The following is a 6569-nucleotide window of genomic DNA, read 5'->3' as shown; positions in this document are numbered from 1 at the left end:
TAATTATATAGTGACCCAGAGTATGGCAGTGTTTTGTAAAAGACCTATCTATTTGAGCTCCTTTCTTAGCAGCAGTATTTCCCCCAAAGTACCTGAATGGCAAACAGGAAGCATGTTTTTCCCTTCTAGAACTGGCGTCTCCACCTCACATGAGCTGTCCCAGTCCCTTCCATTTGAACTTAGGGATCTCACATGGGGTAGCTAGACAATGTTTTCCTCAAAGTACTGTGGGTGCTGTGCATCTTCTGCCCATGTCATGTGTTTTCTCTCCAATTGTTTTTTAATAATCTTTAGCAAGATTTTCCTTGCATTGATATTAATGATATTGTTTGATACATTTTGCATTCTTTTGGATAAACTGATTGGGAATGGGAACAAATATGGACCTCTATTAGTCAGTTGACCTGGTAGCTGTCTTCCAAATGTCCTGATATAAAAAAATGAGCACAAATCCTACAATGCATAAAAAAATAATTCACCATGGCCAAGTGGGATTCATAACAGGTATGCAAATATGGTTCAATATAAGAAAAACAATCAATGTAATTCATCACATCAATAAAGCAAAGAACAAGAACCACATGATCCTGTCAATTGATGCAGAAAAGGCATTTTACAAAATCCAACACCCTTTCCTGATTAAAACACTCAACAAAATAGGATTGGGGGAATTTCTTCAACATAGTAAGAAGTATATAGACAAACATGAGAGCCAACATTATTCTCAATGGAGAGGGATTAAAGGCATTCCCTTTGAGAAAAGGAACTAGGCAGGGATGCCCACTATCACCTCTCCTATTCAATATTGTATTGGAACTCTTAGCAATAGCAATAAGAGAGGGAAATAAGAGGTATCCAAATTGGGAAAGAGGAGGTAAAATTCTCTCTGTATGCAGATGATATAATAGTATATTTAGAAAACCCTAAGGACTCAGCAAGAAAACTACTGAATATAGATGGCCAATTCAGCAAAGTGGCAAGATACAAGATCAACATACAAAAATCAATTGGATTTCTCTACAGGGACAAAGAGAATACAGGACTAGAACTAAGAAAAACAAAACCCTTCACAATGGCTAATCATAAGATTAAATACTTGGGAATAAATCTAACCAGAAGCACAAAGGATCTATTCAAAGAAAATTAGAAAACATTACTATGAGAAACGAAAAGAGACCTGGAGAATTGGAAGAATATCCCTTGCTCATGAATAGGAAGACTCAAAATTGTGAAAATGACAGTAATGCTGAAGGCAGTTTACACATTCAATGCAATCCCAATACAAATACCAATTCCGTTCTTCAACAAGATGGAAAAGGCAATCTCCAGTTTCATTTGGAATGGAAAGAGGCCCAAATAAGCAAAGCACTCCTTAAAAAGAGCAACAAGGTAGGAGGCATCTCACTCCCTGATTTCAAATTCTACTTCACTGCTGTGGTGGTCAAGACAACGTGATATTGGTACACTGATAGACACAAAGATCAATGGAATAGAATTTATAATCCAGAAATCAGTCTATCTACCTATGGTCAACTGATTTCTGACAAGGAGATGAAATCAGTTAAGGGAGGAAATGACAGCCTTTTAAACAAATGGTGCTGGCCAAATTGGAAAACTAGCTGTAGAAAACTCAAACAAGATCCACATCTCACTCCATACATCAAAACCAACTCAAAGTGGATCATGTACCTAGGACTAAAACCAAGGACTATAAAATTCATTAAAGAAAAGCCTGGAAGAACTCTATAAGTCTTATTTCACAACATAAACAGTCATCCAAGTATCCTGAAAAATCTACAACCAGGAGAGGATAAAATAGATGAATAGGACCTTCTAAGAATCAAATCCCTATGCACATCCAAAAACTTCTCCAACAGGGTAAAAAGGGAAACCATAGACTGGGAAAAAATATTTGGTAATGACACGTCAGACAAGGGACTTATATCCAGAATTTATAAAATACTAAAGTACCACAAGATAAAAGTAAATTACCCAATTGAAAAATGGGCACAGAATATGAATAGTCACTTCACCAAAGAAGACATTAAGATGATAGAGAAACACATGAAGAAATGTTCAAAATCCCTAGCTCTAAGAGAGATGCAAATCAAAACAGCTATGAGCTGTCATCTCACCCCAGTAAGAATAGCAATATTTAACAGAATAGCAAGCAACAAATGCTGGTGAGGTTGTGGAGAAACTGGAACCCTTATTCACTGTTGGTGGCAGTCTAAAATGGTGCATCTACTATGGAAGACTATATGGTGATTTCTCAAAAAGTTGCATTTGACCCAGCAATTCCTCTACTGGGAACTTACCCTAAAGAAACAGTAACTGCCACCCAAGTAGATATATGCACACCTGTGTTTATTGTGGCTTTGTTCGCAATAGCAAAGAGTTGGAAATGACCCAAGTGCCCATCAGCAAACGAATGGCTAGAGAAGCTCTGGTATATTCACACAATACTATGCTACATTGAATAACAAAGAACTCATGCAATATTATTCAAAATGGGTGACCCTGGAGGACATTAGGCTGGGTGAAATATCTCAGTCACAAAGGAACAAATATTGCATAGTGCCACTGTTGTAAAATGGGACTGACATCGGTGTTGAGGAGAGACTGCGAAAGAGGGGAAAAAATAATGTATACTGCATTGAAACAGATGAGGGAGAGAACTATTTAAAAAGGATATGTGATTAGGTGTTATTATCATGACAGGAGTCCAGAATGAAGGCTACACAGTAGAGTGGACTTGAGGGGAGGATTGTGTAACAATGAAAGTGCAACAATGAATGAATGGAAATCCTAAGCCTCTGTAAACTTTTATTAAAATTAATTTTAAAAAAAAGAAAAATGAGCAGGTCCAGGTCTACATCTATTTCCTGAAACCTCTCAATTTGCATTTTACCAATTCCTAGGGCCCAATTTTTTGTGAATGCCTTAAGTGTAGCTTGAACTTCTTCCTTTAGAAATATTGATTCTTGATCTTATGTGCTGAGGGGTGTAGGAAGAGCATGCCTAAACCAATGCTATCTTTGCACACCAGAGGTGTGCCTTAGGGAGACAGAAGATGGTTTTAGTCACACCTAGTGACTAAAGACGGGGAATTGATGGGTTGATGTAGTTTATAAGCTCTCTGGATGTTTGAATCTGCCAGTGGTTCTACAGCAGAAAGATAGGCAACCTCCTCCTGTGTAACTTATTAGCCTTTCCAAAACTCATTAGAGGCTTGGTCCAGCAAGGGCAAAGGACACCCTTCTTGGGATGAACTGGCACAGCAGTCACACCAATGAGCTCAAACTTGCTGGTGATTGTGAAGATCACACAGGACAAGGCAATGATTGTGAACATATGATCTCCACGAGTTTGAATCATATCGTTGGCAGCTAACAACAACAAAGATGCTGAAAATGAGACTCTAACATGAGTTAATAACCCACTCAGAGCTCAGATTCACGCAAAACTTGAGTGCCTGGCCAGGTTCTAGCGATTATGCTGTGGGTAGAAACAGTCCAACACCAGCCTTGGTGTTGTAGTAACAGATCCCAGGAGGGCAGATCTGTGTGCTGTAAGGGCTGACATGTTTTCACTGTACAGTGATTGCTCCTGGTGCTCGCATCCCTGAGGGGCTTTGCCGCATGTTAAATTGACGGCTCTTGACATAAACAAATCAAAGCAGCATTATTTAGTGATTATTGTAGGAGTTTTCACTCAATAAAACAGCGAGAAGCTTCTAAGTAGCAGGCCCTGAACAAGGTTCTGGAGGAGACAAAGATAAGAGACAACCACTACTGTCATCCAATCACCCTCGAGAGAGTGACAGGTGGAGAGTTAGAGTGACAGGAATCTTATTTGTAAGCAACAGAAATTGACGCTGGCAGAGCTAACTTCATCAAAAACAGTGCACCAGGAGACTAGGGAGGGCTGATAGGATTGAATGAGAAATTGAGTTACTTGGCTCTGAAAGGAACAGAATAGGCAGCAGTCTCAGGGATCTAAGGAGCAAGATATGATCTCATCAGGTGTCCATGTCACTAGGGATAAAGTGATTTTTGCCATTTTGTTCACTTTGTCCAATATCTTTTTACCTTACCATGAGAACTAGACTTGAGTCTGGTCTTGTTCAGATTCTTTGGTTAGAAGTGGACAGAATTCTTGATTAACCATCACACCAAAGGGTTGTGAACAGAGGCTGAGGGACCCTTTCATTTTTTAGGGAGCTCTCAAAGGTGTAATCTTTAGAGATTTGAAACTGCTAACTCAATGGCCACATCTCTCTGGCAATTTGAATACACCTTCTGCTCCAAGAAAGACAGGCAATCTCTTCCTATGCACTTTGAAAACCCAATGGAAGGTCATCTATGGGTTGGTCCCACATCAACTGTAATGAGTGTATTTATTAATTGCAATGTGAGTGAGAGTTGACAAAGTGAATTTGTTTTCCATTCAAACATTCCTTTATGTTTTGCTTCCTGACACTGATTACTTTGTAATTCCACTCTTTCCACTTCTCCCTTGTGATTATAATTTCATTAATTCTATCCCTTCCTGTCTTCAGGCCTTTATCCTTGGACTAATACTACCGTTTAGACTTTATATGGCTGGTTATTCTAAGAAGTATGTGGCTGCCTGGTGTCAATGGTTACCATGTATGTTTGTCTAAAAGTTGAACCATTAGGGTGAGCTTTACTTCCAGTTCAAAGGGTAACTAAGATGATAGCTTCAGAGGTTCCACCAGTGTTTAATGGACAAGTAAGCCTGACTTTACTTTTCATGTTTTTGAGCTTTGTTTGACATTTCCCATGACACTATCTGAAATCTTCCGCTGTGATGCCTTTTAGGGTAGTCAGCAGTGGTCCCTGGCCAAGAAAGGTACATTTAAAGAACATAGACATTCTCTGACTGGAAGACGAGTTAAAAGCTGATATTTTTAGGTGCTGTCAAATCAATTGCACTCGCAGAGACCCTGAGAACAACAGCTCTGAATCTTGCCCTAGTCTTCACTGTCCTCTCAGTCTCTGTCACACTCAAGCCCATTGTGGTAGTAACTGTGTCAACCCAGCTTGTTGAGGGTCTTTCATTCTTTGGCTGACCCTTCGCCTTTCCCAACATGATGTCTCTCTCCAAGGACTGGTACTTCCTGACAACATGCCCAAAATATTTAGGATGGAGTTCTGCCATCCTCGCCTCCGAACAGCACTTTGGTTGCAGCTCCATCAAAACAGATTGTTTTTTTGTCAGTCCATGGCATGTTCAATACTCTTTGCTAACACAGTGTTGGTGAGGTGCTGATCGGCACGTCTGCTATATGTGCTGTGCCTTATAGGAGCAGAGAGGAAAGTTACTGGACAGCACATAACAACAATAAAAACAAGAAGCTCAGGATTAGGCATTCTATGTATGACAACACACTAGAACAAGAGGTGCATTGTGGGGAGGCCTGGGGCAGGGTCAGGGAAAAAATACAACAATGAAAATAATAATAATGATTAATAATAATAATAATAATAATAATAATAATAATAATAATAAAGTTTAACCTGGAGAGGGTTAAACCAGGCTGCTCCTTGGAGGCAAGGATTCTGGGGCTTCATCTGACATACTTTGGATGTTGTAAGGAGGGACAGGTCCTTGGAGAGGGACATCATGCTTGGGAGGGTGGAGAGCAGGTGTAGGAAGGAAAGGCCCTCTATGAGGTGGATTGATTCAGTGACTGGGGTAATCAGGATAGGTGTGTCAGAGGCAGTGCGATTGGCACAGGACAGAGCGGAGTTTAGGGTTGTTGTACATAGGGTCGCTATGAGTCTCAAGTGACTTGACGGCACATAACAACAGCAACAACAACAATACTACTAATACCGACAAAAGCAAGAAGCTCAAGAGGTCAGGAAATACTTGCTAGAGGAAAAACAAACTAAACTCAGATCTGAGTGGTAGTTGAAAATAAGGCCTTGAAAGGGGTAAAAAGAAAAGTAGACATTACAGCCACAGGGGATTGCAGGTGCAAAGGTCCGGGGGCAGGTATAATTATTAACATCCACCCAATAATAATAGTTCTTCATTCTTGATCGTTAGCAGTGACAGGTCATTTTTTGTCCAAAAATTCATGCTTTCAAAAGATCAGAGTCTCTGCTCTCCCTGGAGTCCTTGAACTCCCCAAGGTCAAGTGAGCTCTATGGAAAACATCCAGGTGACTCCCTACTGCCTGGGAAGTCTGCAGGATTAAATGAGAACGTGAATGTTCTGTGCTGAGAGCTGATAGGAAGAAAAATGCCTCTGCAGCCTTGAGCATTTTCATTATTCCTCGGGCTGCAGTGGGGGGAGGTCCCTGGCCACAAGCTGCCTGGACCAATTGAGGCTGGCCTTAGTCACAAATCGCAACTTGACATTTATAGCCGCTGCCATTCACGTGTTATCGATTATTTAGGAAAAGGAATGAAATGGAAATAGCTGAGCAGCTGCCTTGTTAAACATTTGCTCTCTTTGCATCTCATTCTGGCCAAAGAGGGGGTTCAAACTTAGGAAGAGAGAGAAACAACAACAATAACACACAAAACCACACCACT

The sequence above is a fragment of the Elephantulus edwardii genome, unplaced genomic scaffold (assembly GCF_000299155.1).
Source record: "Elephantulus edwardii isolate Elephantulus edwardi_28Jun2011 unplaced genomic scaffold, EleEdw1.0 scaffold00028, whole genome shotgun sequence".
Lineage (NCBI taxonomy): Eukaryota > Metazoa > Chordata > Mammalia > Macroscelidea > Macroscelididae > Elephantulus > Elephantulus edwardii.
The sequence above is the reverse complement of the archived record's forward strand: the minus strand, read 5'-3'. Positions refer to the sequence as shown.